General features: G+C 43.9%; 5 non-coding genes across 5 annotated transcripts; all 5 read right to left on the bottom strand.

The window, feature by feature from the left end:
- Positions 1–4683: 4683 nt before the first annotated feature.
- trnav-aac (transfer RNA valine (anticodon AAC)) lies at positions 4684–4756 on the bottom strand. The gene has a single exon. It is a non-coding gene; the product is annotated as a tRNA-Val (tRNA).
- Positions 4757–5666: 910 nt separating this feature from the next.
- On the bottom strand, positions 5667–5740 carry trnav-cac (transfer RNA valine (anticodon CAC)). The gene has a single exon. It is a non-coding gene; the product is annotated as a tRNA-Val (tRNA).
- A 16698-nt stretch (positions 5741–22438) lies between these two features.
- Positions 22439–22511, bottom strand: trnav-cac (transfer RNA valine (anticodon CAC)). Its single transcript has one exon. It is a non-coding gene; the product is annotated as a tRNA-Val (tRNA).
- A 1572-nt stretch (positions 22512–24083) lies between these two features.
- Positions 24084–24156, bottom strand: trnav-cac (transfer RNA valine (anticodon CAC)). Its single transcript has one exon. It is a non-coding gene; the product is annotated as a tRNA-Val (tRNA).
- Positions 24157–24701: 545 nt separating this feature from the next.
- On the bottom strand, positions 24702–24774 carry trnav-cac (transfer RNA valine (anticodon CAC)). Its single transcript has one exon. It is a non-coding gene; the product is annotated as a tRNA-Val (tRNA).
- Between the last annotated feature and the right edge of the window lie 630 nt (positions 24775–25404).

Raw genomic sequence — 25404 nt, 5'->3', positions numbered from 1 at the left:
ACTTTCATACAGGTCTTACCCGCAGCCGTTCTGTATGCGTCTTAGGACCCCCTGAAACAAACTCCACTATGTGGTCCTGAGGATCTAGTTCGCTCGTTAACTCCCCAAGGTAGTCCCCGAGGGGAGGGACCCAATCCCCTGGCCTGGTGACAAAGATTACAGAGTCAGAATCATGATAGAGTGTGCGTTCCTGCAACTGATCCATTAAGTTGTACAGTTCAAGCCGGGCGTAAGCCGTGGTAAAAACCGCTATGAAAACATTAACGTTCCCCTGTTTGGTGGGGAAATCTTTAGGGGCCCTCCACTGGACCTGTGCCACGTGGTCATTTAAGAATTGAAAGTGTGATACTGCATGTTGTTTGGAAAACATAAATTCTATAAACTGTTCAGGGGTTTTAATCAAGGTTGTGTTTAGACGGTAATTTCTTTCCCCAAACTTACCCCACAGACTGTTTAAAATCAGTTTGGACATTTGTCTCTTGGCGGGGTTTACAGTTATGTTCCTGCAACTTGGTGATGTCTGAAAAGGCAACCCTCTGTTGAGAGTTTAAGCCAGCCCTCTGATGAAGCGTTAAAGCCTCTTGCAGAGCTTGGGGTTCAGGCATGTCGGGGGTGAGTAGTTTTATTAAACTGTAAGCAAAACAGAGCTTATTGTCCCCACTGGAACTCACCACTAATTGCCTGAGCTTGGTCCTAATTATGTCGTTCTTCAAGCATTTCGACAGTCTTCTAAGCGCCCCACCCTCAGGGTTACGAACCACATTCATTACCAGAGACAGACTTTCATCAGCTAAGATGGCTGCGTTACTTTGCAATAACGCTTCGATTTTAGCCAGACATCTAAATTATCTCCACTCAGCATTACAGATAGGTTGCTAAACAAATCATCCCCTCTGAGTTCTAACTGTACAACATCTCGAGGTCTGACCCTTTCAGCAACCTGTTCAAGCATTTTCTGCAAAGCCTCGTGTATGTTGACAAATATTTCTGCATAATTGTCACAATTTAAAAGTTCTGCAAAATTAAAACACTGAATCATTTCAAAATTGTTATAGGCCGGTCTATCTATAATCACGGGATCACTGGTACTCTTGGACACATCATCATTTTGAACAAAGCCTTCACCCCCTACATTCTCACAGAGCATGTCCTCCACAGCCTTATCAGTCTCAGAACCCTCCACATTCCGAACACCCCCACTGCTGACATCTACAAAACCCCCTTTTTGAGGAGGCTCATTTAAAGCCTGTAAAAGTCCTTCAAAGATATCCAACCGGTTAATGTCAAGACCCTCCTCTATAGTGATGGCTGCTTCTGCCGCCATCCTGTGTTCTAATTGTTTCAAATCATTTATAATAGGGGCAGAATTTGGTCGGGGTAGCTCCTCCAAAGACTCCACCATTTCAAACAAATCGGGGTGAACTAGGGGGTGAACCTCTATAAGCGCTACCGGTGGGAGGTGGTTATTTAGATCATTGACCATCTGTAACAGGTCGGGGTTCACAGGTAAGTCTGTTAATTCACATTCTATCGGTGGTAATTGGGGGTTATTTAAATCATTTATCATTTGTAATAGTAATAGGTTCATTGGGACATCAGAGGAGTTCACAACAGGGCCGGGGATGTTCTCTCGGGAAGGTCTTTTTGGGGCCCTAGCTTGTTCATAATCCTTTAGTTTGTGAGTTCTTTTACCAAGTCAGGACATTTTTTAATTTATTTTTTATTTTTCCAACAACCCACAATAGTAAGGCGTTTTGTGTCTATTAAAACATTAAATACGGTACAATTCGTTAGTAAGGGTATTAATAAGGGTGTTTTGGCTCTCTATCACCAGGTTTTGCCCCACTAACACAAGTCTTTGATTTTGTAACAAAGTATGTAGCAACTCATGCCGACCTTCAGGAAGTAGCTCCGGGGGCTGGTGGCCTGGCTCAGCTTCAAAGGATGGTCGCTCCGGTAAATCTCGGTCGAAGGAGGCAGGGAGCGAGTGTATACTCATGGACGGAGACCAAGAAGGCCTTTGCGGTGACACCCTGGCCAAGCGCGGGGTTACTGTTTCGCGTTTCGGTAGCCAAGAAACGGGTCTGGGGGGACGATGTTGAAACTAGGCCGTCGTTGGGTGGTGTGTCAGCCCTGACTGACGGCGACCCCTGAGGTTGTTGGATGCCTGTATTTGTTCCGCCCGACAATGCGGCGGGCTGAATCTGGGGTGTTGAATTACCCCCAGAAGGCTGTGGCCTGAGTAGATGTTGGGGGGTCTCCAAGACCATCGTGGGGGATCCTCTCGGTGATCTCACCGGGAAAGATGTTTGATCCCACTTAGACGGGGTAATTGTCCTCAATAGCTCATTCACAGAATGACTATCCCAAGAGTCTTGGGAAGAATAAAAATATACATTACATTTACATCTTTAAACGGCGACAGAAATCAAACTTAAAACAACATGTCCAGGACATTCAAAACCTTTAGCTTTTTTAGACCTTTGAAAATAGCCTTAGACATTCACTACAACGCCTTATTATTTACAGACAATATATTTATTAGGACTTGATAATAAATTTAAAACAGAGAAGCCGCTGTAAATAAACTGTTTCTTAAATGTTTCTTTAAAAACTGTAATATTGTTAATAAAACACACACACACACAACAACATTTCATTTTTAAACGAACCTTCCAAGTGTAAACGCTTCCTGATCCCGGGACTTCCTGTTTCACAAACGTTTTCACGATCTGTTTAAATATTAAATACAATGAACACCTTCAAGCCTTTTCCTACAACCACTTTAAAACAGAAGTATAATAGCGGGAGATAAGCCAAACAACTTACTAAACCCTTTCGGACGGCTTTACTTCCTAACCAGACGGTACGGCAATCGGTCATTTCTAAACACGTTCCCCAGAAACAAGCCTAGACCTGTCCGGACTTCTAAAGATCTTTCCCAGAACCCCCCGCCCTACAGGAAACGGTCACCCATCGCTTAAATATTAGCCCTCAACGGGCAAACAAAGCCCTTTTAAAAACATTAAAGTTTGAAAGATCTTACTTACCTCCACAGAATAATCGTTTCTTATGTTTTTCGGCTGGTTTAGCTTTTTGCACCGCTGTGAAGGTAAGAGACATGTTTAACCTTTAACCACACCGCTTTATAAAAAGCTTTAACCTCTTACAGGCTGCAGATATATACTCACAGCTATCAGATACCGGGGCTGACGGCCTTTCAGATTCTTGAAAGGTTACGGTTCTCGAAGGTAAAACGAAACAAGCCCTCGATGTGGAAGGCCTTTCGTTGTCTCGAACCACGTTTCTTAATACTGTTAGACAGGATAATTTTTTAAAATTAACAAAACTGGACTCAAACATCTTACAGAAACGTTATACAAACAAACAGGGGTTTAGTTCTTACCCGGTCGGCAGACAGCCTGTCTAGGGACAACCACTTCTCTTGGTCGATCCTTGGAGACATTAATCACAGGCCTTTCGATAGTTTCTGTGTAATTAAAGAGACCGGCATTAATATATATTAAAACGTTTTCATAACTCTAATGAGCCGCTTCAAACCACACACACCCATGCATAAGAACCCATGAGCGCAAACACAAAAATCTTACCGTCGTTGTTCCAGATGATCTCCTCAGCGTTGGGAATTAACTCCTGTTGACTGGCTGAAAAATTATTTTACAGAACTTAAAACAGATGTTATAGCCTTATTTACAATACATGCACACAACACGCTCTGAGTCAATGAAAAGAATCTGAAGACTTGCCTAAAAACTCGTTTAAATCGAATCGCTGATGTTGTTTCCGGACATTGTTGATCTTTAGTCTTAAATCGAAAGGTCAGTATGAGTCTGTCGAGCTGAAGACCAGACCTTCATACTTATACTGATGGCCACATGCCGGATCTGCTTGTAAGGCATTGTTCTGGTCTGGCCTTTGTGCCGCCCTGTTACCAATTAACATATCAAAACCAACCAATAAAATGACACTGCATCAAATTTCAAATAGAAACCAAGATGGAGACGATCTCTCTCCTCTCTACTCTAAACTTTTATTAGAACCTTTTGGTCTCTCAAAAAAACATTTTTAAACATCAAGACCTATAGTCAACCACCACTAAGAATATTTCAGGCCTTTATAAGCACTAAAAAACAACCTGAGCCTAGAAAATAACTATAAAGATCAAAAATAACTAGCGCTTTTACAGTGATTTTTTTTTTTTTTTTATAGCGATGCTATGTTTGGTATTAAACAAGTCACAAACTACTCAGAACAGCGTTTATCCCCGCAAAAGATATATTTGGGTTTATTTTACAAAGCTTATAAATTATATAGGTTAAAAGTATTCTGAATGTTTTGATATCACACGCCATACCAACTGTTGTCTTCTACACCTTACGGTAGCAACAAATCTAACTACTGCTTTACTTTAACAATAATAATGACGGCGACCACGATGACAACAAGAACAACAACAACAAGAACAACAACAACAACATCATCATCATCATCATCATCAGATTTTAATTAAAAGTGGCTACACCAGCGTTTACAATTTCAACCTGTCGACGGACGGACGCTCTGAGTGCATCGATTGCGGGCACTCCAATGAAGAAAAGACACCCACCGCCTCCGGGGAACCACGAGGGCAAGAATGACGAAAAGGGCCAGCCCACAGTAGGCTGTTTCCGCCCGGTTTCGAACCGGGGACCTTTCGCGCGTTAGGCGAACGTGATAACCGCTACACTACGGAAACCGACACCGCTGCCTCTTGCTTCAAATGGTTACCGTTAAAGCCTGCTGGTAAAACGGGCTCAGGTGTTTCAGGTCGGCTAGGCTGTGAGATGGCGTCTGAAGTGCGGCGAAAGGATGCCATTTTCACTGACCTGTTTGGCATTGCTAAAGGGCACATCAGGACACTTTGGAAACTCTTTCAAAGGAAGAACGCCCTGAGCTATGACAAGACTTACACTTACCCCAACAAGGTGATGTTCAATGGCTTGTTCAAACAGCTGCTGCTCGTCTTGTGCCACCATCAGACAATCACAAAGCTATTGTGCCTTCTACACCTTACGGTAGCAACAAATCTAACTACTGCTTTACTTTAACAATAATAATGACGGCGACCACGACGACAACAAGAAAAACAAGAACAACAACAACAACAAGAACAAGAACAACAACATCATCATCATCATCATCATATTTCAATTAAAAGTGGCTACACCAGCGTTTACAATTTCAACCTGTCGACGGACGGACGCTCTGAGTGCACCGATTTCGGGACACTTAGGAAACTCTATCAAAGGCAGGTCGCCCTGCGCTCTGACAGTGCCTGCACTTAGCCCAACAAGGTGATGCTGAATGGCTTGTTCAAACGGCTGGAGGTCCTCCGTCACCACCAGACTATCAGAGCTATACTGCGCCTTCGACTACATAAGAGTAACAGCAATGTCGCTGATCCTGCTACGGTCGTATTGTAACAGCTACAACATGTATCGATTTTAAAAGTGTGAGTTCCAGCGCCTCGCAAAGCTACCCTTCTGCGATCGTTTGTTCTCAAGGTCAGGATTTCTTGCCACTCCGAGGAAGAGAAAACGACGGCCGGCCTTGGAGCAGAGAGATGGCGACGGGTAACATGGCACTGGCACGCGTGCACCGCGGGTTGTTTCCGCCCGGTTTCGAACCGGGGACCTTTCGCGTGTGAGGCAAACGTGATAGCCACTACACTACGGAAAACGACCCGTCCTGGCGTTTCGAATGCCTCCCATCGAAGCAGGCTGATAAAACGCGCACAGGCGTTTCCCGTGGGCCAGCCTGTGAGATAAAGGTTTCTATTTTCACTGACCTATTTTGCATTGCTAAAGGGCACATCAGGACACTTCGGAAACTCTTTCAAAGGCAGGACGCCCTGCGCTCTGACAGTGCCTGCACTTAACCCAACAAGGTGATGCTGAATGGCTTGTTCAAACGGCTGGTGGTCTTCCGTCTCCACCAGACTATGAGAGCTATACTGCGCCTTCAACTACATAAGAGTAGATAGTAGGGTTTTTTGGGCGCGGCCTATTTTGTTATGACTTATGCCCTAAGCTTATTAATATTCCTACGTCATAATTGGGGGGCGTGATTTTAGGTAGAGTTATTTCCTTAATTATTCCTACGTCATATCCGTCAGAAAGTGTGCACCCATAAAACCCTGAACAACAAGGCCACCCATAAATACCCCCACCCCTCTGAAGGCAACGCCCCGAAACTCTCCTCTCTATTTAAGAACCCGCGCTTCTTTTAGGCAATACCTCTTTAATTCTCAGCTTCTGAAACATCCCGCTTCTTCAACATGTCCAGCGACATCAACATGAAACCCCGCAAGAAACAATCCCGGGCAAGGGTTCCTGTACTCACCAATTTGAAGATTGAACGCTCCTGGGTGTTGTTCTGGGGGGCTCGACGGGGTTACCGCTTTAAAAGGGATCCCAGCTATGTTGGAGTGGAGCTTCTTGCTTTGGGAGAGAAGGAGGGTACGTTGGAACCTTTTGAGATGGTAATTGAATACTCTTATGAGGACTGGTTGAAGGTGATGGCCTGGAGAGATCTGGGGCTTGTGGATAAGACTCTAGAAGGCTTGCAAGAGGGTCCAAGAGAATGCGAAATGGAGTCTCCGACTCAGGGTTTTGAAAGGTGTGAATGGGAAAGCTTGCAGAACTACGACAGACGACGTGTGGGGTTTTGGAGGGGGGTCTGACGGCTCAGGGGCTACTCTCTTCTAAGAGGGCGGTGTGTCGTGACGTAGTGAAGAGATAGGATAAAAGGTGCAACAATTCATTCATGGTTTAAAATTAAAGAGAATGTCTTACCCGAAAGCTGCGGACGTCGACAGGCTCTACAGGCCTCTTCAAACCCGGGATCACCCCTGGTTCTATTCCCCAGATTTTGTATACACTCTGGAACCCTTTGACTGTGGTTACTCTCCAAGACCTCAGACCCCGGTCCCTCAGGACGAAACAACATGCGGTGCGATGGATGTCCAAATGAGTCTCGGGGATCCCCAGCCTCTGGAGCTCATGGAGGGCCTTGATTTTGCCGAACTGTCTACCGTCTGTGCGTCTCAGGAGGGGGTCAGTCCAATGGATGGAGAAACACCCCACAAACCACCAGGCGACCCAATGAGCATCGGACTGTCCCGGGGGCGTGATGAAGACGCAGGATTTTTGCCCGGGGTATGTGACCAAGTAAGCAGAGTGGTTAAAAGCACCCTGGTGTATATTCTGAGTGCTCTCATCGACCGAGCTCTGAAAGAAGTCTGTCGGGGGTGTGAAGTGAATCACCCCAGTCAGTTGAGACACAGTTGTTTGTTTGAACCAGACCGTTACTATTTCCTGTTCTATTTCAACGTGTTTTACAGAAGACTGAACAAACCGTGGCTGAAACCGGCACTAATCAAGGCGCTCTCTTACTCCCACATACATGTCACTGTGGGACAAGTCCAGAAAATCATAGATGAGATTTTGCTGGAGCTGAAAAAGGAGCCGTTTATAATAGAGAAACTTGGGCAGCTGTTCAATGACCTGGATGAGCCGAGTAGAAAAACCGCTGGCAAGCTAAAAGCTTATTTCTTCCGTAAAGAAGTTAAAGCTGGGGGCAGCGACGAAGAATTCGACATCTACGCCACTGATTCAGACTCTGACCTGAACTAAGGGACTTTGAACATGGGGAATGTTCTGGACTGCTTCTGCAACTGGTTCTGTCATCAACACTCAGCAGCTAACCTGAGAGCGCTATTACACCATGTGCTTGACAGAAAAGTAGCCAACGCGAGCCTTTTCTCTACAGATTTAACCATCGATGAGGATCAACTTTCAAACCTGGAAAAGTGAATGGCTGCTGTAACAAAGACCGGGGGGTACGAACACTGGGATGAAGGGCTCAAGGGGGCCAAGAATGATATTAGGCCATTTCATCAACATCTGTATGACCTTTTACTGAGCATGTTTAATACACCTCTGTTTACTTTTAAAATAGGTCATATTGTTGTTTTATTTACATATGTAACTGAGGTGTGTGCCTACAAGATAAAGAAACAGGTATATTTGTTGATATAGATCAAGTAACCAATCATCTGATTTATTTTTGTCTGGACCGTAGAAAAAATTGTTGTGTATGTTATACTTTTCTCAAATGTCTAAAAAGTGGTATCTGCTCTCCTGAAGTTGAATAAAAAACCTTGTATAAAAACTTTGCGCATAGTGTGGGTCTGTGTGGTTATTTGACAGAATGACTCGGCAAGCTCCCCAAATGCAGGAACTATACTACAACCCAGCCAAGATTGGGGGTTTGGCGGGTAAGAAGGGTTTTCAAAGAGGACTCGCTGAGGCCGGAGTGAAGGTTAATGATGTGGTTGTTTCAGAATGGTTACGGGAACAAGACGCCTATACCTTACATAAACCTCTCAGGATTAACTTTAAAAGAAACCGCGTATATGCAACTGACATAGATTCACAATGGCAAATGGATCTAGTCGATATGTCAAATTTATCAAAACATAACAATGGTCACAAATTGATGTTGATGTGTATCGATGTGTTATCAAAATATGCCTGGGCTCGCATTCTACATAATAAAACAGGTCGGGCGGTGACAAGGGCCTTTGAGGATATATTGTCCCAGGGTCGATGTCCTAAAAAACTGCAGACTGATAAAGGAAAAGAGTTTCTCAACAGAGAATTTCAGAATCTACTGAAGAGACACAAAATACATCATTTCACCACCGGTAATGAGCTTAGGGCATCGGTAGTGGAGAGGTTTAACCGCACCATAAAGACCAAAATGTGGAGATATTTTACAGCGGTCAACACGTTCAAGTATTTTGATAAAGTTCAAGATTTTATCGATGCTTACAACCAAGGGTATCACACCAGTATTAAAATGAAGCCTTTAGATGTTGATCAAAGCAATTCTTTTAAGGTCTATAAAAAATTATACCGACCATTTATTAAGAAGGGAAAAACTACTTATTAGTTCAACATCGGTGATGTGGTTCGCGTTTCAAAGCTAAGGAGTACTTTTGCCAAAGGTTATGAACAAACATTTTCTGACGAATATTTTACAGTTACCGAACAGTTGGGTAGAGACCCCCCCGTGTACCGGTTAAAAGACTATGACAGGGAGGATATAGAAGGAACGTTTTACGAAGCCGAGTTACAAAAAATTATTGTGGGTAAAGACAGTGTATACAGAGTTGAAAAGATATTAGCTGAAAAAACCCAGAACCGGAAAAAATATGTGTTGATGAAATGGCTTGGATGGCCTGAAAAGTTCAATAGTTGGGTCCCGGAACAACAGGTTTGCGATATTCAATCCTTATAACAACATGCCCGCGGGTGTGTTGGGGGCATTACTTTCGATTCTCAAGATGGAATCAGGAGGCTTCTACGTGACTCTACCCAGTAATGCCTCTCTCGATATATATCCTAAAAATGAAATATCCAGTTACACGGTACAATTTGGAAAATCTATAGATCTAAGGGGGTCGTGGGAAGTGGGGTTGGCGGAAATACAGTATCCTTACACTTGGGCTGTTTTACAAGATAAGGATGCCACCTTCGCCATTTTTGATGATGTTAAAAAGAGTCAATGGACATTCACGATACAAGGAGGTTATTATGACAATGTGGATAAAATATTAGATGAGATGCATAAACAGTTCTCAGAAGGCACCCCCAACATCAAGCTATATTACAACCCTATTAAAAACAGAGTGTACAAGGTGTCAAAACCAGGTATTAGCATTCAAACCAGCGGCCAACTGGGGCGTATATTTGGGTTCTATTCTGACACAGAGAGCAGGTTCTCAGAAGTGGTGGGGCGGCTTTTACACTCTTTATGTGTATACGGATATCATAACCCACCAGAGGGTCGGGGATAGTTATGTCCCCCTTTTGAGAAATGTACTTAATAAAGGTAAAAGCAATGACATGGTCACAATTACTTATGACAAACCACACTACGTACCAGTCTCAAAGACCCACTTTGACAACATCACGATCGAAGTAAAATCGGATCAGAATATCAACGTACCCTTCCGCTTCGGTAAAGTTAATGTCAAACTACATTTTCGACCCCTGAAACAGTTTGTACATTATTAAAATGGCTACCTCGAATGGTTATGTAGATCCTAGCGCCTATGTGGATTATTACAAGATGCAAGATGGAACGGCTTGCCCGGTATTGTAGGAGCCCCCACAATGTATGGCGCCGGTCTAGGAGGACTCTTTCGTGGTCTCTTTAGAATGGCCATACCCCTGCTTAAGAGAGGCTTTGCTATAGCCAGACCCCACTTGAAATCAGCGGCTAAAAATATTGTTAGTGACGTGTTCACCAATGTTATGAACCGGGCAGCTAGCCATGAGCATCAGGAGGGTTCGGGTCTCATGGTAATGGCGAGGAGGGGGGTAAAAGAAGAAACAGCATGTGTCCACCAGGGGGCGACAAAGATCCGTGGCTAACAAAAAACGAAGAATCTCTCATTCTCCAACATATCGTGGAAACACTCGGAGAAGGAAGCAGCACAAGAAAAAACCTGCAAAAAGAAAGTCTCAAAGAAAGAAAAATAGAGCCTCAGGATACATCTTTTAAACATGTCTTTTGTCCACAGTCTATCGGAAGAATGCGTCAAATCAGAACTGGATCTGTTTACAGTTCCATACACTCAAACGAGTATAGATAAGATCATATATGTAGAGATTCCCCCTCTTTCTGCAATTTCAGACACGGCCCCTCTGGAGTTTTTTATAGCTGGCAATGGCGAGGATTATATTGATTTGAATAACACATTTATTTTAATGAACTGTAAAGTGACTGATGAGGATGGCGATGCAATCGAGAAGACGACCAACGCTGGGGTCATCAATTACCCGGTGGCCACCATGTTTTCACAGGTGGATGTGACCCTGGGAGATCGGCTCATTAGTCAAAGCAGCAATACTTACCCCTATAGAGCCATGATGGAGTGTATACTTAATTATAGTGAGGAGACCCTAGGCAAACAGTTCAACCCCGGCCTTTTCTTCAAAGACATCCCGGAAGCTATGGACGACAAGGATCCAGAGGGACTCAATAAGGGTTTGCAAAAAAGAACGGCCTTTTCAACAGAAGGGAGGACCTTTGAGCTAATGGGGCATATCCATGCAGACATATTTTTCCAAGAAAAACTCATGCTCAACGGGGTAGACATTAAAATTAAAATGATCCGTAGTAAAAGTGCTTTTTGTCTGATGACCCCTGATACTGAAAAATATAAACTGACCATATTATCGGCCTCGCTGTTTGTGAAAAAAGTGTCCGTCTCCCCGGCGGTTAAACTAGGACACGCGCAGGCGTTAATGACGGCAAACGCCAAGTACCCGATCGAAAGAGTCTATATGAAAGTCCACAGTATCCCCGCAGGGACACGGGTGATGAACCAGGAAAATCTGTTTCTAGGACAGCTCCCAAAACAGGTTATTATAGGTCTCGTGGATAATGATGCATTTACCGGGGTTTACAACAAGAACCCCTTTAACTTTAAACATTATAACGCGGAATTTATAGCGTTGTACGTCGATGGTGTGCAGGTTCCATCCAGACCTTTTCAACCTGACTTTGAAAACGGCAATGTGGTTCGTGAATATGACAGTCTAGTACTGGCTACGGGTCGCCATCTCAAGGATCAAACTCCCGGCTGATCGATCGCCGGGAATACTGCAGCGGTTACACCCTGTACGGTTTCAACCTGACCCCTGACGAAGAGTGTGGACAACATTTTTCACTGATGAAGACGGGCAATATGCGTTTGGAGATGCGTTTCAAGCAGCCTCTACCACGCACTGTAAATATGGTCGTGTATGCAGTGTTTGACAACATTATTGAGGTGAATCAGAGGAGAAATGTTATGTATGATTATTATTAAAATGAACACCAGAGAGCTCAACCACATCATGAATGCCCTGGCCAGCTCACGGAAACTGTTTCAAGGAGTCTACACCTGCGATCAGCTGCCTAAATTTAAGATCAAGAATTTACCTGCAATGTACATAATCAACACACACCCTAAAAATATGCCCGGAGAACATTGGCTGGCTATTTATCTAAGGGAGGACCACCGTGGTGAATTTTTTGATTCCTATGCAAACCCCCCGGATTTCAGACCTTTCCCTCGGAAGATCAATAACTTTCTGCTCAACAACTGTCAAGAAACCATTTACAGCGGTCGTCAAGTACAAAGTCTTCAGACCTTCACTTGTGGTCAACACTGTGTGTTTTTCTTATTTCATAGATCTAAAGGAAGGTCATACCCCGATATTATGGCCTTGTACAGTGAGGATTTAGGCCAAAATGATAAAAAAGTGGCAGAGTTTGTCAGGACACTGTGGACCCCCCCTTATAACACAATGACTTACGACCCTAGCCAGCCGTGTATACAGATGGGGTGTTCTTGTGAGGATTTTAAAAGATGTCATGCGTGTTAAGGTGAAAAAATAATGAAAACAGCCTTTGAATCATTAGTTTTGTTTTTATTCAACACAATTCTTATACAAAGCAGGGGTTATGGTATAAATAAATGTACAACATTTGAAAAATAAAAAATAAAAATAAAAAATTGTTTGTCGGGTCATTATTTACAGGGGAGACAAATAAAAACATGAGATTAATAAGCTTCCCAACAATGGATAGATCCTGAGGATGGTCGCTCAGCACGGTCAGAGTAATGAGATATCGGAGTCAGATCAGGCTCCACCTCTTTACACAGACGGATTTTTTGTCGCGTTTCCTGGTTAGGAACTGTTGATTGGGGCATGTTCAGACAGGCCATCGCCTGTAGGAAAGCATTCCAGCCTACAGGTCGGCGACTATCAGGTACCTTATTAGTGCTAGTGACACTCTTCAACAAATCGAACATGTGTGAACCTTTGATCAGTAGTCCTTTAAAAACAAATTCACCCTGTTCATTCCAAGCCGTTACCCGCAGTTTCTGAACCATTTTGTGCAGGATATATTGTGCATGTCTTTTGCTTCTGGCCGGCATGTTTCTCAAAACATCCGTTACAACATCTCCCTCTGAACTCTCTACAGGTTCGGTCACCGCAACATCTTTATCAACCGTTCCCCCCGCATCAGCCCCAGAACCATTTTCTTGAGAGGCCATGGTTAAAGTTAAAATGTTTTGATCTTTTTCACCCTGTCTAACCAGACGGAGGTAGCGCTGTAACGTGTTGGTATACAACTGGGCTTTGGAATACTGATTTAAATCGGCCCTGGCCTGTATAGCTTTCATTTCAGAGTCCAGGTTGTTTTCGGCCGTTTGTCTAATGGGCTCTGGCCCGACAACATTTTTTCTCAGTTTCTCAAGCTGCTCCTGAGGGATCAAAAACATTTTCTGAGCATATTCCATTATTAACCCACTCTGGAAGCTAGAAGACTGGTTAGGAAAGGCACGGCTATGCTCAACAGCGGTCCTATAAAACCCCCGGTTTGATTAATCTTCTTTCTTTTTCTTTTAATAGAATACTTCTTATTAGCGATGATCTTGATAACCGCTTTTTGTTTTTTGAGTTTAGAATGTTGAGAAGGGGTTAGGGGTATATTACCGCGTAAGATGTTAAAAGCTATTTCACACAGGGTCTCGATCAAATCCGAGGGGGCCCCTGCCAGCACAGCTTTCCTATGGCGCGGGCTCCTCTCAAATAACATTTGCAAAAGCGGCAGATTTCTTTTAATCCGAACAGACATTCTTATTTATTTCCTTTTCTTTAGCACATAGACTGCCGGCCAATCGTGCGGGCACAAACCTGTTCTTAGGCGAAAGTCTTCTGGGGTTTGTGCATTTAATTCCGCAATCAAGTACCCGTAGGGTTTTTTGGTGGCATCCTCAAATGCCTCCAAAAAGAACTTGGTCTGGTTAGGGTACATTTGACGAGCCAAGACGGTGACCTGTAGTTTATCTCTGGGGTTTTTAAAAAGAATTATATAATTGGCATATAAATTAATAGTGCGGCTTTTTTTACCTTGAAAAAATAGATTTTGAACTAAATAAATAATACTTAAATTCCTATGATGAGTGTACTTTGTGAAAGCTTTTTCCACTTCACTGTTGTCACCGGCCTGCTCCATCAGGTCATCAAGGATCACTAGGTTAGTATTACCGGGCGGGAACAAGTCATCGCCACACAACGAGGCGGGGAGACCTTGCACAAATTTCAGATTATTTTTTTTCCAAGCCAAATCATCGTAGAGAGGTTGCCAGCAAGAGAAACACCACACTATGTTGTCAAGAGCTTGGGACACGGTTGCGTCCACATCTTCTATGATGTTCTTTATAAGATAGCTCTTCCCCGAATTGGAGGGACCGGCTATAATACAGGAGAAAGGGTGTTGAAGTCTGTTTTCAAAACCACCGCTAATATCCATAAGGCAGAGTGGTATAATCAGTCTTCAACACTCTTTTATTGTACACCACCCTGAACCGTTTGTTTAGTGATCTATTTTCCAACGTGTACCCCTTTTTATTGCGATAGATCTGATTTCCGGCTGTAATAATCTCACGAGGAGGCGCGTCTTTCTCGGTTACAAAACTTTCTACCAGGGTCGTCAGAGACTTGATGTTAATGAGCTTGTTGTTACAATGGTTCAGAGTGAAACCCTTAACTTTCATACAGGTCTTACCCGCAGCCGTTCTGTATGCGTAAGTCTTAGGACCCCCTGAAACAAACTCCACTATGTGGTCCTGAGGATCTAGTTCGCTCGTTAACTCCCCAAGGTAGTCCCCGAGGGGAGGGACCCAATCCCCTGGCCTGGTGACAAAGATTACAGAGTCAGTATCATGATAGAGCGTGCGTTCCTGCAACTGATCCATTAAGTTGTACAGTTCAAGCCGGGCGTAAGCCGAGGTAAAAACCGCTATGAAAACATTAACGTTCCCCTGTTTGGTGGGGAAATCTTTAGGGGCCCTCCACTGGACCTGTGCCACGTGGTCATTTAAGAATTGAAAGTGTGATACTGCATGTTGTTTGGAAAACATAAATTCTATGAACAGTTCAGGGGTTTTAATCAAGGTTGTGTTTAGACGGTAATTTCTTTCCCCAAACTTACCCCACAGACTGTTTAAAATCAGTTTGGACATTTGTCTCTTGGCGGGGTTTACAGTTATGTTCCCCGGCTCTAGACGGATCCCTTCCTTTTCAAAATATTGCTGAACGTATCGCTCTTTGGCCGCGGAGTCAACACACCATGAGGGATTGCCCGATGCCTCCTGTTTCCCTTTCAGATGGGTCATAATGTAATCAGCAAAAAGAGTATCAGTTTTTTCAGAAAAATGCCAAACCTCATACACCTTACCGACTCTGTAACCTTTCTCCACCGCCTTGTCAAGCTCAATGCTACACCAGACACCCGTCAGCGCTCTCTCTTCATCACTGTGCAGACAAGAGGTAGTTTGATTTTCAGTTTCCACACACGTTCTACACAGAGGGAACATCAATTTTCCCGAACACCTGTAAGGCAACACGGGTAAGAACAGCTCGCGAGGAGGGTACATGGTGACTTTGATCAAACTAAAGTAATGTCCGATTTCGAGAAAGTCACGATAAACAATGGTTGGACGCCCCAGCGGGTACATTTTGGTCTTGTTGACATAAGGGTACAGACTGGTGAAATCATAGTAATCTACTCTCTCACCCTCCTTTACCTCATAATGTAAACAGAGGGCATTGGTACGACCCACAAATAACGCATCCCGGGGCTCTAGACATTCAGGAAAGTCCAAGGTTTCCATAAACCATTGTACCCCCGCATCCTGTTGCTTCAGGGTCGTCCACTCGTGTTCCCAAATCACCAGCACGTTCAAACCATAGGTGTTTTTTAAAGTTTCAATTCGTTCCTGGAAATCATAGTAGATATCACCGCAGAGTTTTTGTGATTCGGGGTTAAAGGTGTTTGGGTCGAAGCACTGAGGACAGCCATGGTAAATACAACCAGCAAACTCATTAGCGGTACGCCGCCCGAACACGTCGCTAAAACCGTCTAAGTAGTAAGGCCCCATTTTGACTTCCCCTTGATTTAAAGCATGTCTGATGAATATGTTATCCCGGGCACTCAGGTATTCCAGCCACTGTATGGAGACAGTCGAAAAGTTATTTTGTCTAGCACGATAGTTGTCAGAAGTGGTGACCGCTATAGTGTTTCTCTGCAAGAAATTGGACCGATACATTTTCATGCAGAGAGACACTATGGTCACACTTTGCAAAGGGTCGAGACCCGATGTGTTGATAACCTCGGCGCAGAAACGCACACAGGCTTCTTTAAGGATCACCACATCATTTTTACAATAAGCGGCCATCTCTTCTCGGAAATCAAAAACACCTCACTTAACCGTATTGTACCATTTAAAGAATTCCTCCCTCTCATGAGACATCATAGTATCAACCCCATAATAAGAGGCGGGCGGGTAGGACCCTCGATAATTTTGAGTGTCCTTAGTATTAAAAAAATGGCAGAACCAACCTTTCTTCTGAGCCTCAAAACCCAGAGCCTTAGGCAAAGCGCTCAATTTCATGGGGAGGAAATTTAACGAGTCTATGTAACGTTAGTTGAAAGCTTCGTCGGTGAAACACATGATCTTGCTACCCTGAGCTATTATTTTTGGGGTCACCCCATTTTCCACCAGATACTTCATCAAAATGTAAGAATCATAACCCTTAGCATTGTGGGCAATAAATGTGTAATTGAGGTATTTTGGACCGCGATACCGCGTAAAGAAATCCCTGACACAACTCTCACCGCTAGCTGACCACTCACGATCCAACATGTCAATACAGTGTATATAATTAGCAACGTGGACCCCGTTTTCTTGCCGGCATTCAAAAGCAAAAAAGACATACCGGTTGTGCGGCGGCTCCTTTTTAACCGGCTGAATAAAGCACTGGTGTTCGGACCCCGAGGTTAAATCAGCATTACAGATCCTGCATCTCGGCTCCAGACATTTGTGTGGTTTAACCTCATGAAAATGGTACTGGAGGCAACACTGCGGGCAATATTTAGTTTGATCACAATAACTCAGTTTTTTAACCCCCTCAGCAGCGGCCCTCTGTACCTTATGCTCGGAAAAACAGAACGTTGAGAGACAAATCCTTAAGCAATCTTTACATTGGATGGTAGGGGCCAAACCCTTACGACATTGCGGATTGAAACAGACGTTACAGTAACCGTCACAGCGGTGCTTAAGCTTATCATTGAAGGCCTTATAACACCAATGACAAACATACGAACAACCCAAAAAAGCCGTCAAACTCTTTATTCCAAATTAATGTCTATCACCTAGGAAGAGAAACAGTGTCTGTGTATGGGTTTCAGGATGTGTCTGAAATTTAACAAATACTTCCTTTACCTCACAACGGTACCACACAACAATTTTTAAAGACAACAACTCCTCAAACTTGGTAATGTCTGAAAAGGCAACCATCTGTTGAGAGTTTAAGCCGGCCCTCTGATGAAGCATTAAAGCCTCTTGCAGAGCTTGGGGTTCAGGCATGTCGGGGGTGAGTAGTTTTATTAAACTGTAAGCAAAACAGAGCTTATTGTCCCCACTGGAACTCACCACTAATTGCCTGAGCTTGGTCCTAATTATGTCGTTCTTCAAGCATTTCGACAGTCTTCTAAGCGCCCCACCCTCAGGGTTACGAACCACATTCATTACCAGAGACAGACTTTCATCAGCTAAGATGGCTGCGTTACTTTGCAATAACGCTTCGATTTTAGCCAGACATCTAAATTATCTCCACTCAGCATTGCAGATAGGTTGCTAAACAAAGCATCCCCTCTGAGTTCTAACTGTACAACATCTCGAGGTCTGACCCTTTCAGCAACCTGTTCAAGCATTTTCTGCAAGGCCTCGTGTATGTTGACAAATATTTCTGCATAATTGTCACAATTTAAAAGTTCTGCAAAAGTAAAACGCTGAATCATTTCAAAATTGTTATAGGCCGGTCTATCTATAATCACGGGATCACTGGTACTCTTGGACACATCATCATTTTGAACCAAGCCTTCACCCCCTACATTCTCACAGAGCATGTCCTCCACAGCCTTATCAGTCTCAGAACCCTCCACATTCCGAACACCCCCACTGCTGACATCTACAAAACCCCCTTTTTGAGGAGGCTCATTTAAAGCCTGTAAAAGTCCTTCAAAGATATCCAACCGGTTAATGTCAAGACCCTCCTCTATAGTGATGGCTGCTTCTGCCGCCATCCTGTGTTCTAATTGTCTCAAATAATTTATAATAGGGGCAGAATTTGGTCGGGGTAGCTCCTCCAAAGCCTCCACCATTTCAAACAAATCGGGGTGAACTAGGGGGTGAACCTCTATAAGCGCTACCGGTGGGAGGTGGTTATTTAGATCATTGACCATCTGTAACAGGTCGGGGTTCACCGGTAAGTGTGTTAATTCACATTCTATCGGTGGTAATTGGGGGTTATTTAAATCATTTATCATTTGTAATAGTTCCAGGTTCATTGGGACATCAGAGGAGTTCACAACAGGGCCGGGGATGTTCTCTCGGGAAGGTCTTTTTGGGGCCCTAGCTTGTTCATAATCCTTTAGTTTGTGAGTTCTTTTACCAAGTCAGGACATTTTTTAATTTATTTTTTATTTTTCCAACAACCCACAATAGTAAGGCGTTTTGTGTCTATTAAAACATTAAATACGGTACAATTCGTTAGTAAGGGTATTAATAAGGGTGTTTTGGCTCTCTATCACCAGGTTTTGCCCCAGTAACACAAGTCTTTGATTTTGTAACAAAGTATGTAGCAACTCATGCCGACCTTCAGGAAGTAGCTCCGGGGGCTGGTGGCCTGGCTCAGCTTCAAAGGATGGTCGCTCCGGTAAATCTCGGTCGAAGGAGGCAGGGAGCGAGCGTATACTCATGGACGGAGACCAAGAAGGCCTTTGCGGTGACACCCTGGCCAAGCGCGGGGTACTGTTCCGCGTTTCTGTAGCCAAGAAACGGGTCTGGGGGGACGATGTTGAAACCAGGCCGTCGTTGGGTGGTGTGTCAGCCCTGACTGACGGCGACCCCTGAGGTTGTTGGATGCCTGTATTTGTTCCGCCCGACAATGCGGCGGGCTGAATCTGGGGTGTTGAATTACCCCCAGAAGGCTGTGGCCTGAGTAGATGTTGGGGGGTCTCCAAGACCACCGTGGGGGATCCTCTCGGTGATCTCACCGGGGAAGATGTTTGATCCCACTTAGACGGGGTAATTGTCCTCAATAGCTCATCCACAGAATGACTATCCCAAGAGTCTTGGGAAGAATAAAAATATACATTACATTTACATCTTTAAACGGCGACAGAAATCAAACTTAAAACAACATGTCCAGGACATTCAAAACCTTTAGCTTTTTTAGACCTTTGAAAATAGCCTTAGACATTCACTACAACACCTTATTATTTACAGACAATATATTTATTAGGACTTGATAATAAATGTAAAAGAGAGAAGCCGCTGTAAATAAACTGTTTCTTAAATGTTTCTTTAAAAACTGTAATATTGTTAATAAAACACACACACACACAACAACATTTCATTTTTAAACGAACCTTCCAAGTGTAAACGCTTCCTGATCCCGGGACTTCCTGTTTCACAAACGTTTTCACGATCTGTTTAAATATTAAATACAATGAACACCTTCAAGCCTTTTCCTACAACCACTTTAAAACAGAAGTATAATAGCGGGAGATAAGCCAAACAACTTACTAAACCCTTTCAGACGGCTTTACTTCCTAACCAGACGGTACGGCAATCGGTCATTTCTAAACACGTTCCCCAGAAACAAGCCTAGACCTGTCCGGACTTCTAAAGATCTTTCCCAGAAGCCCCCGCCCTACAGGAAACGGTCACCCATGGCTTAAATATTAGCCCTCAACGGGCAAACAAAGCCCTTTTAAAAACATTAAAGTTTGAAAGATCTTACTTACCTCCACAGAATAATCGTTTCTTATGTTTTTCGGCTGGTTTAGCTTTTTGCACCGCTGTGAAGGTAAGAGACATGTTTAACCTTTAACCACACCGCTTTATAAAAAGCTTTTACCTCTTACAGGCTGCAGACATATACTCACATCTATCAGATACCGGGGCTGACGGCCTTTCAGATTCGTGAAAGGTTACGGTTCTCGAAGGTAAAACGAAACAAGCCCTCGATGTGGAAGGCCTTTCGTTGTCTCGAACCACGTTTCTTAATACTGTTAGACAGGATAATTTTTTTAAATTAACAAAACTGGACTCAAACATCTTACAGAAACGTTATACAAACAAACAGGGGTTTAGTTCTTACCCGGTCGGCAGACAGCATGTCTAGGGACAACCACTTCTCTTGGTCGATCCTCGGAGACATTAATCACAGGCCTTTCGATAGTTTCTGTGTAATTAAAGAGACCGGCATTAATATATATTAAAATGTTTTCATAACTCTAATGAGCCGCTTCAAAACCACACACACCCATACATAAGAACCCATGAGCGCAAACACAAAAATCTTACCGTCGTTGTTCCAGATGATCTCCTCAGCGTTGGGAATTAACTCCTGTTGACTGGCTGAAAAATAATTTTACAGAACTTAAAACAGATGTTATAGCCTTATTTACAATACATGCACACAACACGCTCTGAGTCAATGAAAATAATCTGAAGACTTGCCTAAAAACTCGTTTAAATCGAAGTCGCTGATGTTGTTTCCGGACATTGTTGATCTTTAGTCTTAAATCGAAAGGTCAGTATGAGTCTGTCGAGCTGAAGACCAGACCTTCATACTTATACTGATGGCCACATGCCGGATCTGCTTGTAAGGCATTGTTCTGGTCTGGCCTTTGTGCCGCCCTGTTACCAATTAACATATCAAAACCAACCAATAAAATGACACTGCATCAAATTTCAAATAGAAACCAAGATGGAGACGATCTCTTCCTCTCTACTCTAAACTTTTATTAGAACCTTTAGGTCTCTCAAAAAAACATTTTTAAGCATCAAGACCTATAGTCAACAAACCACTAAGAATATTTCAGGCCTTTATAAGCGCTAAAAAACAACCTGAGCCAAGAAAATAACTATAAAGATCAAAAATAACTAGCGCTTTTACAGTGATTTTTTTTTTTTTTTTAATAGCGATGCTTTGTTTGGTATTAAACAAGTCACAAACTACTCAGAACAGCGTTTATCCCCGCAAAAGAGATATTTGGGTTTATTTTACAAAGCTTATAAATTATATAGGTTAAAAGTATTCTTAATGTTTTGATACCACATGCCATACGTACTGTTGTCTGAGCCCACCCCCGCCACCCATGGTGTGAGTGATTTAGCCTTGAGTGTTGTGATCTATTTAGCATTGAGTGATCAGTTGTTTTTATTTTTTAAACGATTCCTTATCATCAGGGATTGAGACTGCTAAAATACCTTAAAAGCATATCCTTATCTTAAGTCTAACTCTTATGAGCTTTAAGACCCTAGAATGTATTTAAGTAAAACGACTGAACACATTATGTGAGAGATAAAATATAACCACAGCTTTTTTTTTTTTTTTTTTTAAACAATTAACCTATACACACAAACACCCACACACACACCCTCTTTTTTAATTTTATTTTTAATTAAATTTGAGGGGAGAGACAGAGCCAGATACAGTGTGGATAACATAAGTACCCTATGCAAAACAGGCATTGTTAGGACCTGGGATCATAACAGACAACAGAACTTGTTGATCTTATAAAATGATTGGGCGAGAGAGAGAGAGAGACAGACAGAGACAGTGTGAATATGATAAACGCACTATTCAAAACTGGCATTGTTAAGACCTGGGACCATTACAGACAGCAGAACTTGTTGATCTTATAACGGTTTAGATTTACTAAACCATTACATGTATATTTAAAAAAGACCCCCAAACACTACAGGAAGAGCCGACCCATTCACACTCTACAGTTGACCAACAAGAACAACAAGAACAACAGGTTATGGGCGGCCTTGTTGTTCAGGGTTTTATGGGTGTACACTTTCTGACGGATATGACGTAGGAATAATTAAGGAAATAACTCTACCTAAAATCACGCCCCCCAATTATGACGTAGGAATATTAATAAGCTTAGGGCATACGTCATAACAAAATAGGCCGCGCCCATAAAACCCTACTATCTACTCATAAGAGTAACAGCAATGTCGCCGATCCTGCTACGGTCGTATTGTAACAGCAACAACATGTATCGATTTTAAAACTGTCAGTTCCAGCGCCTCGCAAAGCTACCCTTCTGTGATCGTTTGTTCTCAAGGTCAGGATTTCTTGACACTCCGAGGAAGAGAAAACGATGGCCGGCCGCGTTACAGGGACAGATAACAAAGCACTAGCACGCGTGCACCGCGGGTTGTTTCCGCCCGGTTTCGAACCAGGGACCTTTCGCGTGTGAGGCGAACGTGATAGCCACTACACTACGGAAACCGACCTGTCCTGGTGTTTCGAATGGCTCCCATCGAAGCCGGCTGGTAAAACGCGCACAGGCGTTTCCCGTGGGCCAGCCTGTGAGATAAAGGTTTCTATTTTCACTGACCTATTTTGCATTGCTCAAGGACACATCAGGACACTTTGGAAACTCTTACAAAGGAAGAACGCCCTGAGCTATGACAAGACTTACACTTACCCCAACAAGGTCATGCTCACTGGCTTGTTCAAACAGCTGCTGCTCATCTTGTGCCACCATCAGACAATCACAGAGCTATTGTGCCTTCTACACCTTACGGTAGCTTTACTTTAACAATAATAATGACGGCGACCTCGACGACAAAAAGAAAAACAAGAACAACAACAACAACAACAAGAACAATAACATCATCATCAGATTTTAATTAAAAGTGGCTACACCAGCGTTTACAATTTCAACCTGTCGACGGACGGACGCTCTGAGTCCACCAATTTCGGGAACTCCAATGAAGAAAAGCCACCTACCGCCTCCGGGGAACCACGAGGGCAAGCAGGACGAAAAGGGCCGGCCCACAGCAGGCTCTTTCCGCCCGGTTTCAAACCGGGGACCTTTCGTGCGTTAGGAGAACGTGATAACCGCTACACTTCGGAAACTGACACCGTCACCTCTTGCTTAGAACGGTTACCGTTGGAGACTGCTGGTAAAACCGACCCGTCCTGGCGTTTCGAATGGCTCCCATCGAAGCAGGCTGGTAAAACGCGCACAGGCGTTTCCCGTGGGCCAGCCTGTGAGATAAAGGTTTCTATTTTCACTGACCTATTTTGCATTGCTCAAGGGCACATCAGGACACTTTGGAAACTCTATCAAAGGCAGGACGCCCTGCGCTCTGACAGTGCCTGCACTTAACCCAACAAGGTGATGCTGAATGGCTTGTTCAAACGGCTGGTGGTCTTCCTTCACCACCAGACTATCAGAGCTATTGTGCCTTCTACACCTTACGGTAGCAACAAATCTAACTACTGCTTTACTTTAACAATAATAATGACGGCGACCACGACGACAACAAGAACAACAACAAGAACAACAACATCAACAAGAACAACAACATCATCATCATCATCATCATCAGATTTTAATTAAAAGTGGCTACACCAGCGTTTACAATTTCATCCTGTCGACGGACGGACGCTCTGAGTGCACCGATTTCGGGATACTTCGGAAACTCTTTCAAAGGCAGGACGCCCTGCGATCAGACAGTGCCTGCACTTAGCCCAACAAGGTGATGCTGAATGGCTTGTTCAAACGGCTGGTGGTCTTCCGTCACCACCAGACTATCAGAGCTATTTTGCGCCTTCAACTACATAAGAGTAACAGCAATGTCGCCGATCCTGCTACGGTCGTATTGTAACAGCAACAACATGTATCGATTTTAAAAGTGTCAGTTCCAGCGCCTCGCAAAGCTACCCTTCTTACATCGTTTGTTCTCAAGGTCAGGATTTCTTGCCACTCCGAGGAAGAGAAAACGACAGCCACCCTTGGGGCAGAGAGATGGGGGACGGGTAACACGGCACTGGCACGCGTGCACCACGGGTTGTTTCCGCCCGGTTTCGAACCGGGGACCTTTCGCGTGTGAGGCGAACGTGATAGCCACTACACTACAGAAACCGACCCGTCCTGGTGTTTCGAATAACTCCTATCGAAGCCGGCTGGTAAAACGCACACAGGCGTTTCCCGTGGGCCAGCCTGTGAGATAAAGGTTTCTATTTTCACTGACCTATTTTGCATTGCTCAAGGGCACATCAGGACACTTTGAAAACTCTTTCAAAGGAAGAACGCCCTGAGCTATGACAAGACTTACACTTACCCCAACAAGGTGATGCTCAATGGCTTGTTCAAACAGCTGCTGCTTGTCTTGTGCCACCATCAGACAATCACAGAGCTATTGTGCCTTCTACACCTTACGGTAGCTTTACTTTAACAATAATAATGACGGCGACCACGACGACAACAAGAACAACAACAACAACAACAATAACTTCATCATCAGATTTTAATTAAAAGTGCCTACACCAGCATTTACAATTTCAACCTGTCGATTGACGGACGCTCTGAGTGCACCAATTTCGGGCACTCCAATGAAGAAAAGCCACCTACCGCCTCCGGGGAACCACGAGGGCAAGCAGGACGAAAAGGGCCGGCCCACAGCAGGCTGTTTCCGCCCGGTTTCAAACCGGGGACCTTTCGCGTGTGAGGCAAACGTGATAGCCACTACACTACGGAAACCAACCCGTCCTGGTGTTTCGAATAACTCCTATCAAAGCCGGCTGGTAAAACGGGCTCAGGCATTTCAGGTCGGCTAGACTGTGAGATGGCGTCTGAAGTGCCGCGAAAGGATGCCATTTTCACAGACCTGTTTGGCATTGCTAAAGGGCACATCAGGACACTTTGGAAACTCTTTCAAAGGCAGGTCGCCCTGCGCTTTAAAAGGGATCCCAGCTATGTTGGAGTGGAGCTTTTTGCTTTGGGAGAGAAGGAGGGTACGTTGGAACCTTTTGAGACGGTAATTGAATACTCTTATGAGGACTGGTTGAAGGTGATGGCCTGGAGAGATCTGGGGCTTGTGGATAAGACTCTAGAAGGCTTGCAAGAGGGTCCAAGAGAATGCGAAATGGAGTCTCCGACTCAGGGTTTTGAAAGGTGTGAATGGGAAAGCTTGCAGAACTACGGTAGAGTGGTGAAGAGTCTAACTCAAACTACAGATCGTAAGGTTTTGTTTAGCAGTACCCTGATTACAAACCCTATTGAAGGGGGTGTGGAGGATCCAGAAAAACAGGTTACTGAAATTATGTTTGACGCCGTGGACTGGCCGTTCTTGAAAGAGGTCATAAACTGTATAAATGATGGTTTTGACAT

The sequence above is a fragment of the Amia ocellicauda genome (genome assembly GCF_036373705.1).
Source record: "Amia ocellicauda isolate fAmiCal2 chromosome 11 unlocalized genomic scaffold, fAmiCal2.hap1 SUPER_11_unloc_1, whole genome shotgun sequence".
In the NCBI taxonomy this organism is placed as follows: domain Eukaryota; kingdom Metazoa; phylum Chordata; class Actinopteri; order Amiiformes; family Amiidae; genus Amia; species Amia ocellicauda.
This window is presented reverse-complemented; position numbering and strand designations above follow the sequence as displayed.